Genomic DNA, 14,462 nt, shown 5'->3' on the forward strand with positions numbered 1-14,462 from the left:
GTGTGATGTTAGCTATGGGTTTTCTCATAAATGTCCTTTATTAGGTTGAGGAAGTTCCCTTCTATTCCTAATTTACTGAGAATTTTTCTCACAAATGAGTGTTGAATTATGTCAGATACTTTTTCTTCATCCATTGAAATGATTGTATAGTGTTCTCTTATTCTGTTAATACAGTAAATTGCATTAACTGTTGCTTTTTTAAAATGTTAACCTAATGTCGCATTCCTGGGGTAAACCCTACTTGCTCATGGTATATTATCCTTTCTATATATTGCTGGATTCAGTTTGCTGAAATTTCGTCAAGGGTTTTTCAGTCTCTGTTCATGAGGGATGTTGACCTGTTGTTTTCTTTTCTTGTAATGTCTTTGTCTGGTTTTGCTATCAGGGCAATGCTGATCTTATAAAATGACTTGAGAAGTATCCTCACCTTTTCTGTTTTCTGAAAGCATTTATGTAAAATTGATACTGTCTTACTTAAATATTTAATAGAATTCACCAGTGAAAACGTTTGAGCCTAGGTTTTCTTTGTAGGAATGTTTATAGTTTTGAATTCTATTTCTTTAATAGTTATATAGCTATTTGAATTTTCTATTTCTTTTTGCTTCCATATTGATAATTTGTCTTCAAATAATGTGCCCATTCACTCATAATATTCCCTTATTATTGTTTTAATGTCTGTAGGAGTTGTGGTGATATCCCCTTTTTCGTTCCTAATATTGCTAATTTTCCTTTTTTCTTGATGATTTTAGCTTGTAGTTTATCAATTTTATTGAACTGGGTTTTTTTTTTTTTCAAAGAACCACCTTTTAGTTTCATTGATTTTATTTTTCTCTTTCATTATTTCTGCTCATATCTTTGTTATTTCCTTCCTTCTACTTACTTTGTATTGATTTTTAGTTCTTTTTCTAGTTTCTCATGATAGAAACTTAGTTCAGTGATTTTTAAACCTTTCTTTCTAAGCATTTTATGCTATAAATTTTCATCTAAGCACTGCTTTAGCTGCATCCCACAAATTTTGATATGTTGTTTTCATTTGGTTCAAAATATTTTCTAATTTTCTTATTTCATTGATGGGCTATTCAGAACTGTGGATTTTTAAAAATTAATTTCCAAATATTTGAGGACTTTCCAGACATTTTTCTATTTATATTCATTTTAATTTAATTTTGTCTTGCTCAGAGAACATACTTTGCGTGATTTCAGTCCTGTTTTTTTTATTGAAATTTGTTATATGGCCCAGCATATGATCTATCTTGGCGAATGGTTCATGTACAATTTGCAAAGAATATGTATTTTGCTGTTATTGACTTGCATTTTCTATCATTATCAGTTAGATAGGTTGGCTGAGTGTTGTTTGTGTCTTCTGTATCTCTACTGATTTTCTCTCTACGTGTTCTGTCGACTACTGAGAGAGTTGAAATCTCCAACCATGGTTTTGGATTTGGCTGTTTTTCCTTTCAGATGTGTTGGTTTTGGCTTCGTGTATTTTTGAAGCTTTGTTATTAGAGGTATACACATTTAGAATTGTTAGATCTTCTTGATGAATTGGCCCCTTTATTATTAAGGAATATTCTTCTTTGTCTCTGGTAATATTCCTTGTTCTGAAGTCTACTTTGTCTGATTTTTATATTATCACACCTGCTTCCTTACAATTATTATTTGTGTGGTATATCTTTTTCCGTCCTTTTCTTTTAACCTATTTGTGTCTTCACATTTAAGTTGTATCTCTTGTAAACAGCATATAGTTGGATCATGATTTTTTAATCCAGTCTGACAATCTCTGCCTTTTAGCTGGGGTGCCTAGGCCACTTATGTTTAAATAAATGATTTATATGTTTAAGTTTAAGTCCATCTTCCTATTTGTTTTCTATTTGTCCTATCTGGTCTTTGTTCCCTTCTTTCTATTTTGCTGCCTTCTTTTGAATTAAATGAATTTTATTTTAGGATTCCACTTATCTCCTTTATTTGTTTATTAGCTATAACTCTGTTTTGATTTTTCGTGGTTGCTCTGTGGTTTACAGTATACATTTTTAACTTGTAATAGTCTACCTTCAAATAGTATTACACTACTTCATGTATAATATAGCACCCTTATGATAGTGTTCTTCCGTTTTTCCCTTTTTCTTCTTTTGTGCTATTGTAGTCATATATTTTACTTTTGCATATATTATAAACCCCATGATACATTGTTATGTCTTGCTCTAAACAGCCAATTATTTTCTTTAATTTTTAAAATATTAATTCACTTAAAATAAGAATAATAAATCCAGAACATGTTAGCACAAATAACACATTGTGATTAAGAAACTATATTTTCCAAGACAAAAAGAAATTTCATGAGAAGAAGGGCATTGCTGTACATTTTTGCACATCTCTGTAACATCTGGCTTAGTAGATGATGGCTGACTTCTACCTGCTTCTACATTCAGTGTGTTTTGATGTTGTTTTTATTAAACTATATGAAGAAAATCCAGGTTCACGTAGATATGTAGTTGGAAAAAGGAGGAATATTTTAATAACCTTTATGGATAATTATGGATATTCTTCTTTGATACTACACAAAAACCCTACAAATGATAGTTTCTTAAAAGGTTAATGCTGTGTGGAATCTGAAACCATGTCAATGAACTTTTTATATAGTGTTACATCAAAATTCATTGATCATCTTGTACTTTGAGTGGATATTTGACCCATATTATACATATTGATTATTTGGAAAATATTGGTTTACCAAGTTATGCAAATATGACAAATGTTCAAAAATTTTATGCAATATCAAAAAATCACATTAATTGATATCACTACTGATCTCACTGGAACAAAGGTTAAGTTTTGGGAAGCTATCAAGCTTACAGTGGCAGAATGAAGTTTTTTTAAAATTCTGATTTTCACTCAAAAATGTGAATATTATCATTGGTGACAAATAATGTCAGTTATTTACCCTGAAGTGATAGGCTCACTTCATTTTTGAGACAATATCTACCAAATACGCAAGTATTTAATCGTGGTTTTTCCATGTTTCAAGAAAAAAATGATATTCCATGGAAAGTGGCTGGTTAAGCCACAGCACAATCACGGATGTGCTTTCTCAAGACCGCCAGCATAGTGTAGCTTACATCAGAAGCACCATTTGGTCACACAGAGTATTAAATCCAGGATCAAGATTTAATAATTTTTAGTGCTTCACCAAGAACATTCTTAAGTGAAGGTGGATTTTTTGTGTGGTGAGTACATAGCAGTAAAGAATACAATGACTGCTGGTATACTTTGGTGCTACTGCCTTAATTTATACCATGATGCCAGCAGTTTTACCCGCCATTGCTTTTGCACCTCTGTGCAAATATAGGCAAAGTTGCTCCAGGATAGACCATGAGATTCAAATAAGTTATTCAGCACTTTCAATATTTTAGAACCACTTGTGTGTGTTGTCAACTGTTCATGTAAAAAAGGTCTTCTTCAAAGATTAATTAGTGCTGATACCACATGACTACAAGCAAAACAGCAAGTCCAGCCACATTTGTAGACTTGTCTGGTTGTAAGGTCAAAGTACAATTCTACAAATGAGGTAGTAACTAAGTCTTCATGTTTAGAGCTAAACACTTAAATAAACAAGCTACTGTGCCATTGAAAAGAGGCAGTATTGTGAGTGGTTTTACCAACTTTTCCTCTGGTAGGCATTGAGCAATGTGAACGGTCCAAGGCTTTATTGGTCTCTAAGCTATCGTATGCATTTCTTCAGCCCACACAGTGCAATAACTTACACATAAGAGGCTTCAGTGACTTTTTCATTTCTAGTTTGAAAAGCTCTAACAAACAACTTTTGGTTTTTAATAAGCTCATCATATCTACACTTAAAACACTCAATCTCTTCCCCTTTAACTATTAATGAATGGTCTGAAAATAATGCCACAACTTAAATAGTGAATTATTTTGAAACTTTTTGAAAATGTTCTATGCATAAGACACTATAAGGTAAATTAATGACATATATAAAGATAATTTTAATCATATTTTATTTCTTACTTACAATTTCACCCATGTCTTTGAGGTAAATGTCTTTCTTCCATGAGTTGGAACCCTCACTGATATTTCAGTTTCATCTTTTTCAGCTTCTTTAAACATAGATGTTGTAGCTCTGGCTTGAGAAAGCTAGTCTTCTAATCTTCCTTTATTAAGCCAAACAATCCATGTTCTCATTATGTTACTGTCCAGGTGGAAGTAAAATTCTGGGGTTTCAAAATAATGATTTACTAAACAATAATAAAGTTACAGAGATTATAGCAAGTATAACTAAGGATACCTTTTCCATGTGCCTCTTGTGGTTAGGGAGTTCAGGCACTGGTCATGGTGCCAGTACTTCAGAGGAGAGAACTGAGAAGCTTAAAGGAAGGGATGGAAGAGAAGACCCAGAGCTCAGCCAGACAAGAGGTCTCAGAAGGAGCGAGCACCTGCTGTGTGGGCCCCAGCAGGGGGTGCAGGGAGGCTAGACAGCTACTCATACCAGCCAAGGGATGCAATGCTCAATCTAGAATGCACCAGCTATGAGCAGCTCTGGACCACAACCCCCAGCTGGGCTGTGCCACCTTTTGGCTGGACTGTGTTGCTCCGTTCACCCTGCCACCAGGCTGACAGCCTGCCTCACTGCTCCATGGCCTTCAGTGGCATTCCTTTGCAGTCAGTACATATGCAGCCACCACTGGACCTGCTGCTCCCAACATGGCCCTAAAACTATTTAAATAAATTAAAAGATGAGTAAGAAGATACTTTATATTTACCTGTATATTTACCCTTTCTAGCATTTTTCAATCCTTTGTGTAGATCCAGATTTCCATCTGGTAAAAGTTACATTCTGCCTAAAGAACTTCAGTTTTTCTTATAGTATAGGTCTGCTAGCAACAAATTTTCTCAGCTTTTGTTTGAAAAGTCATTATTATGTCTTAATTTTTGAAAGGTATTTTCATTGCATACAGAGTTCTAGGTTGATAATTTTTTCTTGCAGAACTTTAAAGACATCATTCCATTGTCTTCTTGTTTGCGTATTCCCTCCTGAGAAGTCTGTAATCATTCTTTGTTCCTTTGTGTAATACGTGCTGTTTTTTTCTCTGGCTGCTTTTTAACTTTGTGACTAGTTTTCAGCAGCTTGATTACAGTTTGCCCTGGTGTGGTTTACTTTGTGTTTATCCTGTTTGGAATTCATTAAACTTCTAGGATCTGAGGGTTTATAGTTTTCATCAAATTTGGAAATACTTCAGCCATTATTTCTTTTCTGTCATCTCTCTCTGTCCTCTACTTCTGGGACTCCAGTTAAATCTGTTAGACCAGTTTAATTGTCTCATAGGTCACTGTGAACCTTTTAATTTTTTTCAGTCTTTTATTTTTCTCTGTGATTCATTTTGGAGAGTTTCTATTGCTTTGCCTTCAAGTTCATTGATCTTTTCTTCTGCAGTATATGACTGCTGTTAATCTCATCCAGTGAAATTTTCCTTTCAAATATTGTATTTTTCATCTCTAGGATTTCTATTTTTAAAAGCATCTTCCGGGGCCGGCCCGGTGGCGCAGCAGTTAAGTTCGCATGTTCCGCTTTGGCAGCCCCGGGTTCGCTGGTTTGGACCCCAGGTGCGGACATGGCACCACTTGGCAAAAGCCATGCTGTGGTAGGTGTCCCATGTATAAAGTGGAGGAAGATGGGCATGGATGTTAGCCCAGGGCCAGTCTTCCTCAGCAAAAAGAGGAGGATTGGCAGTAGGTAGTTCAGGGCTAATCTTCCTCAAAAAGAAAAGTGTCTTCCAAAAAACTAAAATCTTTTTTTAAAAAAAAAAAGATAACCAGGGAAAAATATCTTCCATTTCTCTCTTCATTGTGTTCATCTTTTCTTTATATTCTTGAACATATGGAGCATATTTATAATAGCTGTTTTAAGGTCCTTGTCTTCTAATTCCATTATCTCCATCATTTCTGAGTCTGTTTCTGTTGACTTAATTGTTCTCCAGGTTATAAATCACATTTTCCTGCTTTCTTGTACGTTTACTAATTTTTTTAATTAGCTATCTGACATCATGAATTTTGCATTGTTGAGTCCTGGATTTTTTTTTATTGATTTAGAGAGGATTGTACTTTTTTTCAATAGACAATTTATTGTGGATCAGTTTGATTTGTTTTGAGGTTTGTTTTTAAGCTCATTTAGAGTAAGTCTTGAGTAGGACTCTAGGGCTAATTTAGCCATTTTGAAGGTACTGCCCCTCTGAAGTCTCTGCTAATGCCCCATGTATTCAGTGAGGTCTCTCCACTTTGGCCCTCTGTGAACTCTAGGAAGTGTTCATCTTACAACTCCTCAGTAATTGTTTTCCTGAAAGTTTTTCTAGACTGTCTTTGTGAAGTTTTACCCTATCCATGTTCAGGTTGGTATTCATCAAAAGATTCAAGGGAACCTCTACGCATATTTCTAGCACTCTTTTTTTGGCATAGCTCCATCCCCGCAATTTCTAACCACGTTGACCTTTCTGAACTCCAGTCTCTGTGTCCTCTATTCAGAGATTGCCAGACTCTGTTTAGATCCTCCCCACCCTCACACCACAGTCCAAGGATTACCTCCAGGAAGAAAGCTAGGGTGATGGTAAGGCTCACCTCATTTGTATCCCTTTTCTGTCAGATGGCTATCTTTTGTTGCACATTGTCCAGTATCTGAAAATAAATGTTTCCTATATCTTGTCAATTTTCCAGTTGTTTCTAAAAAGAAAATTCCACATCCTCTTTTGCCTCATAGCCAGAAGCAGAAGCCCTTTACCTACCTGCTTTCAATTTTTTTTCTGCCTTCATTTTTAAAGGTATTTTTTTCTGGTATGAAATTTTAAATTGACAGTGTTTTAGTTTCTTCTGGCCTCCGTTGTTTCTGTTGGAAAGTTAGTCTTGTTCTTATCATTATTTCCCTGTATATAATTTGTCTTTTCCTCTAGCTGCCTTTATAAATTTATCTTTGTTTTTAAGAGCTTTGACCATGATGTGCCTCAATATACTTTTGTTCATATTTGTCCTGCTTTGGATTCCCTGACTTCTGGGATCTGTGGGTTGCACTTTTGGATATAATTTGGAAAATTATCAGCCAGTATTTATTCTTTTTTTTTTTTTGCCCTATTTTCTCTCCTGTCTTTCTGGGACTCTGGTTACACATGTGTTAGATTGATTGATACTGTCCTACAAGTCACTGACACTCTTCTCATTTTTTTTCCAATAGTTTTTCTTTGTGCTTCAGTTTGTTTGATTTCCATTGATCTATCTTCAAGTTTACTAATTCTTTCTTTTTTAGTACTCAATCTACTATTAATCTCCTCCAATGAATTTTTTATCCTTTCCCATCCAATGATTTTTCAAAACTTCTGCATTTTGAAACGGTTTTAGATCCACAGACAATTGCAAAAGTAGTACAAAGAGGTTTCATGTATCCTTCACTCAGTTTTCCCCAATGGTAACATCTTATGTAACTGTTGTACCATATCAAAACCAGGAAACCAACACTGGTACACTCCATAGGCATTACTCGAATTTCACCAATTTTACATGCACTCGTGTGTGTGTGTGTGTGTGTGTGTGTGTGTGTGTGTGTGTATTTAGTCCTATGCAATTTTATCACATGTATAGATTCAGGATACAGAATTGTTCCATCACCACAAAGATCTCCCTTGTGCTACTCTTTTATAACCACAGCAGCCTTCTTCTCTTTCCCACCCCATCTCTAATCCCTGAAAGCCACTAATCTGTTCTTCATGTCTATAGTTTTTTTATTTAGAGAATGTGATTTAAATGGAATCATGCAGTATGTGACCTTTTGAGATTGGCTTTTCTCACTCAGCATAATTCCCTTGAGATCTATCCAAGTTGTTCCATGCATCAATATTTATTCCTTATTATTGCTGAATAGTATTCCATGGTATTAATGTACCATAGTTTGTTTAACCATTTACCCATTGAAGAACAACTGGGTTGTTTCCAATTTTTGGCTATTAAAATTAAACATTCATGAACAGTTTTTGTGTGGATGTAAGTTTTCATATTTTTGGGATTGATGCCCAGGAATGCAATTGCTGGATTATATGGTGTAAGTATAGGTTTACTTTTTTAAGAAACTGCCACTTATGCTTTCTTTTTATTACTGTTTATATAGTATAGCTTTTTCCATCATTTTTATTTTAATTTCTCTATATCATTATATTTGGAGTAGACAAAATATAGTTGGGTTGCGGTTTTTCGTGCATTCTGCCAGCCTCTGTCTTTTAATTGGTATGTTTAAACCATTTTCCTTTAATGTAGTTATTAATATGTTAGGGCCTAAGTCTGCCATTTTATTGTTTGTTTTGTGTTTGTTCCATGTTTTTTCCTCCTGCCTTCCTGCAGATTTTCTTGGACATCTTTTTGAAGAATTCCATTTTTATTTAACTATAGTGTTTTTGAGTGTATCACTTTGTATAGATATTTTGGTAGTTGCTTTAGGTGTTAGATTATATACGTAACTTATCACAGTCTATTGCTATCAACATTTTGCCACTTTGAGTGAACTGTAGAAACCTTACCTGCCTTTATGTCCCTTTACTTTCCTCTCTAATATAATATCTTAAAATTTTCCTCTACATTGAGAACTACATCAGACAGTGTTATAGTTTTTGTTTCAACCATCAAGCGTAATTTTTAAAATTCAAGAGGAGAAGGAAAGTCTGCTGTATTTACCCATATTTTTACTCTTTCTGTTATCCTTTCTTCCTTCCTGATGCTCTAGGATTTTTTCTTTTATCATTTCCTTTCTGTTTGGAGAACTTCCTTTGGCCATTCTTTTAGAGTAGGTCTGATGAAGACAAATTTTCTTTGTTTTCCTTCATCTGAGAATGTCTTGATTTCTCTTTTACTCCTGAGGGATATTTTCACTAGCCATAGGATTCTGGGTTGGCAGTTCTTGTCTTTCAGCACTTAAAAAATGTGCCTTTTCCTTCTAGCCTCCGTGGTTTCTGATGAGAAATCCACTGTCATTCAAATCATTGTTCTCATATTGGTGGGAATGTAAAATGATGACATCATTTCTCTCTACCTACTTTCAAGGGTTCTGTTTTTGTTGTTTGTCTTTATTTTTCAGATATTTGATTATGATGTAACTTGGAGTGGATTTCTTTGGGTTTGTCCTGTTTAGGATTCATTAACCTTCTTGAATCTGTAGGAGTGTGTCTTTCACCAAATTTGGGGAAGTTTCGGACATTATTTCCTTGAATATTCTTTAAATGCCACCTTCTTTATCTTCTCCTTCTGTGACTTTCGTAAGACAAATATTTGATCTTTTGTTCTTGTTCCACAGGACCCTAAATCTCTGTTCATTATTTTTCAGTCTATTTTCTCTCTGTTGTTCAGATTGGGTAATTTCTATTACTCTATTTTCAAATTCGCTGATTCTTTTCTCTGTCATCTCTATTCTTCTATTAAGCCCATCCAGTAAGTTTTTTATTTTGGTTATTGTATTTTTCAGTTCCAAAATTTGCATTCTTTGTGTTTTCTGGGTTTTTGTTGATACTTTCTATTTTTTCATTTTGTTTCTAGCGTGCTTGTAATTGCTTTTTGAAATATTTTTTATGATGGCTGCCTTAAAATCCTTGTGAGATAATTCTAACCTATGTGTCATCTTGTTAACATCTGTTGATTGCCTTTTCTCATTCAAGTTGAGATTTTCCTGATTCTTGGTATGACGAGTGAATTTTTATTTGAACCTGGAGATTTTGGATTATATATTATGAGGCTCTGGCAACTCTGAACTCTGTGCTCTGAATTCTCAGGTTAATAAGCCTGCAGCTTTCTGCCTGAGCTCTAGCACACACCACACAAAATATATATAACTATGACTGTTACTCAGTGTAGTTTCCTTCTTTCAAGGGTTGAATTTCCTCTAGTTTCTGCCTGTTTGGGGATGCTCTTTAGTACCTTCAATTTATCATGATTATTAGTCTGATAGAAACTATTCTATTATGACCAGAATCCAGAAGTCAGGACTTATTTTTCATTGCATACCTTTTGGTACAAAGTCTTACCATGTATGAATGACTTCCCTAAAAATCTGAATAAATTATTGAAATTAAAAGGTAAAAATCAAATAAATACATTTATTGGACAGACCCACGTTCATTGACCAGCTCCAAGAGGTAATCATAGTAACAGTATATGCTAGACAAATTCAGCAAATTATTTAACCAGTGTGTGCCTCAGTTTCCTCAGCTATCAAATGGGGATTATTGTGAGAGTTAAATATATTGGTCCAGGTAAAATGCTTAGAACAGTGGCTGGCATATATAAATAATACATATAAATATATTACTAATATATATGTATAAATTGAATTTTAGATATTATTGTTAATGTCAGAAATACTGGTAAAACTTCTCACAGCCAAGGACCTGTTGCTCCTTAGTCCCTCATTGCTGAGAATTTGGTACCCAGTAAGTGCCTAATAAATAAAAAAACTGAACACGGTGCTGCTGTATTGGATGCTATGTGGATTTAGCCTAACAGCCCTCGCTGACACTGAGAGCTCATGGAACAAAATATTGGAAACATCTCTAAATGAAATATTATCATTTTATATGAACATATGTGAATATGAGTGAAAACAAAGACTAGACATTTTATATTTGAGTTTTATATTTAGATAAGGTCATAGTGCCAGGCATTCAGCAAACTATCCTCCTATTGCAGAAAGGCTTCATAGAGGTAGGATTTAGGAACTGTTTAAATGAGAAAAGAACTTAAGATTTATTAAGCACCAATTATATCCCATGTAAGTATATCCATATGCTAGATCCTTTATATGTATATTATCTCATTTATATCTCTTAGCAACCCTGGGAGGTAGGTATTATCTCCCATTTACCTATGAGAAAAGTAACACTCAGAAAGTAACTTGGCCAGGATCAGCTAGTAAAATAGCAGAGCCAAGATTGAAACTCAAATTTTTCAGATTTCTGGGCTTAACCTCTTTTCCCTACTTTCAGTGATAAGACCCAGGGTTTTAGTATAAAGAATACATGAGAGAAAAATAGACATTTATTAAACATCTACTACTGGCCAGACAACGTGCCACATGCATTATTTCATGTAGTGCTCAAAGCATTTTATTCAATCCTCACAACCCTATGAGAAAGAAGAAAACTAACATTTCTTGAGCACCTGCTGTGTGCCTAACACTTCAGTAGGGCTTAAACAAATTACTTGTGTGGTCTCCTGACAGCCCAGTGAAACCTGTATCATCCCCACAACTAGGAAGAAACCAAGCTGAGCTTCCACCATACTCGCCTGCCTCCCGAGGCAGCTCTAAAGGACACCCCTCCAGAATACATATTTCTAAGTATTTTGCAGAATATGCTTTCCACAAAACACTCCTTTTTAAAGTACAGCAGACAACACAAAGATCTCTTCATACCAGTGGCTTTTTAATCTTTTGGGTGGTCATGTATCCCTTTGAGAATCTGATGGCCCCTCCTCCCAGATAAATGCTTACAATTACACAATTTTGGATACAATTTCAGAGCATTCAGCAATTTCCTAAAGCCCATCAATGGACTCTTTGTTTAAAACAAACAAACAGAAACCTGCTCTAAAGAACAGAAATAAATCTTAGGAAACACAAGAGCTTATTAATGCTTCAATTATTGAGTTTTACAAATCCTCTAAAAGGCTAACACCTATATTTGGCCGTTCTGTTATGTTTCACAAACTAGATGGTAGTCCTGTTTCTCTTTTGGTTTCTCAGCCTTGGCACTGTTGACTTTTCTGGTCATATAATTCTTTGTTCTGGGAGGGCTGTCCTATGTGTTACAGGATGCTGAGCAGCATCCCTGCCCTCTACCCACTAGATACCAGTAGCACACTCCCTGCACCGCCTCCAGTTTTGACAACCAAAAATGTACCCAGGCATTGCCAAGTGTCCACTAGGAGGAGGCAAAATTTCCTCCTGTTGAGAACCACTGGTTTGTAGTAACTCCAGTCATCACTCCTGAGTCACTCACAAGCATAAAGAGCCTAAGAGCCAGACTTTTTAAAAGTATATCCTTTTCTTGCTTGATTAGGGTCTCCTACAATACTTCTCAACTGGGTTGAGCAAGATGATTTATCTCAACAATTAAATTGCTAGCTGAAGTTGTAAAGTTTTTCTTACCTAAGAGACCAAAAAGAAAGTTCATATGCCCCCCTGCTTTATTGATTGAATGATTGCCTTATCAACTCATTCAGTCATTCAAGAAATATTTATTGAATGCTAACAATGTGCCAGACACTGTGCCAGGTGCTGGTGAACAGTGTAGTTTTGGTCCATGTATCATGGAATGTGCAATCCAGCAAGGAAGACAGAACAAATGAAAAATAAGTGAAAATAATTGTGCTAAGTGCCATGATGGAAGCACACAGATGGTAGTGATAGAGACTAACAAAGGGATTTAGATAGGGTCATTTAAATCAGGAGATTTGAGGCTAGAACTTGAAGGGTGAGAAAAAGCCAGCTAGGTTAGAAAAAGAAAACCAACTAGAGGGTAAGTGTTCCAGGCAGAGTAGGCAACCATGTGCAAAGACCCTGAGGCGAGAAAGACCGTGATGTGTTCTGGGTACTAAAGGAAGGCAACTGTGACTAGTGCTAGTGAGTAAGGGACGGGGGAATGAGATGGAATAGGCAGGGACCATAAGCTGCAGGGCCCTGTAGGCCATGGTGAGGACTTCAATCTCAGTCTTAATAAAGTGGGAAGTCACCAAGGCTTTTAACCAGGAGAGGTACCATGATTTAATGTACATATTAAAACTACTCTGGCTGTTGTGTGGAGTTGGGGAGAGCGAGGTTGGGGGGGAGGCAAGAATGGAAGTATAGAGACCAGTTAGAAGGCTGATGCCAGTTGAGAGATGATGGTGGTGGCAGTGGAGATGGAAAGAATGATATATTTTGGAAATAGAATTGACATAATATGCTAATGAATTAGATGTAGAGGGCAAAGGAATTGAGGAATCAAAGTTTCTGACTCGAACATTTAAGTGGACGCTGGTGGGATTTATTGAAATGGGAAAGACCAGCTTGGTAAAAGAGAAAGAGAGACATTCTTTTCCTGATCAAGTGAGCCACAAATGTGGATACCTAACTGGTTATCCAGTGAAAAGGGAAGAATTCAGTTCAAGAAAGATTTATTAAGCATCCCCTCTATGCTGGGCACAATGCTAACTAAGGGTACAAAGAGGGTAAAAGACACGTCCCTTTGCCCAAAGAGCTTACAGCCTGGCAGGGGGACAGATATAGACAGACAACTTCAATTGGCTGTGGTAAGTGCTAAGTTGAAAGTATACATAGAGTCTATAAAGTCACAGAAGTGAGTCGATTAGTCTGACTGGGGCAGAGCGTGGGGGTTAGGGAAGGTATTCTGAAGATGATGTCTGAGCTAAGGACTGAGCTGAGTATTAGCTAGGCATACAAGTGTATGAAAGCATAGGAGGTTAAGGAAACAGCAATAGAAAGGCACACAACACTGAAACAGCATGACACCTTTAGGGAATTATAAACAATGCAGTATTGCTAGAACATAAACTTGAAGGCAGGGAATGGGAGGACACGAGACTAGATACATAATGTTGACATTAGCTAATGATTATGGGGCACTTGTATTTCAGGCAGTGTTCTGAGTGCCTTACATGGATATCTCATGTATTCCTCACAATTATAACACAAATATGGAAACTGAGACTGTAGGAAATTAGGTACCTTGCCCAAAGTTGCACATTGTTGGAGCTGAGATTCAAACCAGGCAGTTTAGCTCCAGAGCCCAAGCTTTTAACCACAGAAAGTTGTAAGTGTCATGCTAAAGAACTGAGAATGTACCTGTTGGCAGTACTGAGTCATGGAAGGGCAGTGGCATGGTCAGATCTGTGTTTTGATGAGATGACTCAGAATAGATTTAAGAGAGGCCAGGCTGGAGACTGTTGCAATACATCAAGCAAGTGATTAAGAGAGTTTGAAGTAGGGATGGAGACAAAGGAGAGATTTAAGAAATTTGGGGGAGACAGAATTAGCACAACTTGGTAATTAATTGGATTCTGAAGGTAAAGGAAAAGGAGAAATTCGGGATGTCACCATGTTTTCTGGTTTGGATGACTAGATGATGTTTCTCTATGATGAATACAGCAGCAAGAGGAGCACTATAAGAGAACCATTTTTTACATTGAGTACTAGGTGCCAATGGAACACCCAAGCGGATACGATCAAGATGCAGCTGGATATTAGATTCTGAGTTCAGGGGTTAAGTCATGACGGAATGTAGACCTGAGTATTAAGAGCATGTAGTTAAAACCATGAGACTAAATGGGATTATCCATGGAGAGTGTGTGAGAAGGAGACCATAGGGCCAAAGAGGGAATCTTGGAGAATTTCAGTGTTTAAGGGACCAGCAAAAATGAGCTCACAGAGACGA

The 14,462-nt window shown here is 36.1% G+C and overlaps 1 protein-coding gene across 3 annotated transcripts in view; it reads left to right on the forward strand.

The window, feature by feature from the left end:
* Positions 1–14,462, forward strand: part of HDAC8 (histone deacetylase 8) — a 199,785-nt gene that overhangs the window by 90,858 nt on the left and 94,465 nt on the right. The gene's annotated exons all lie outside the window — the stretch shown is intronic.

The sequence above is a fragment of the Equus quagga genome, chromosome 10 (genome assembly GCF_021613505.1).
Source record: "Equus quagga isolate Etosha38 chromosome 10, UCLA_HA_Equagga_1.0, whole genome shotgun sequence".
Taxonomy (NCBI): Eukaryota; Metazoa; Chordata; class Mammalia; order Perissodactyla; family Equidae; genus Equus; species Equus quagga.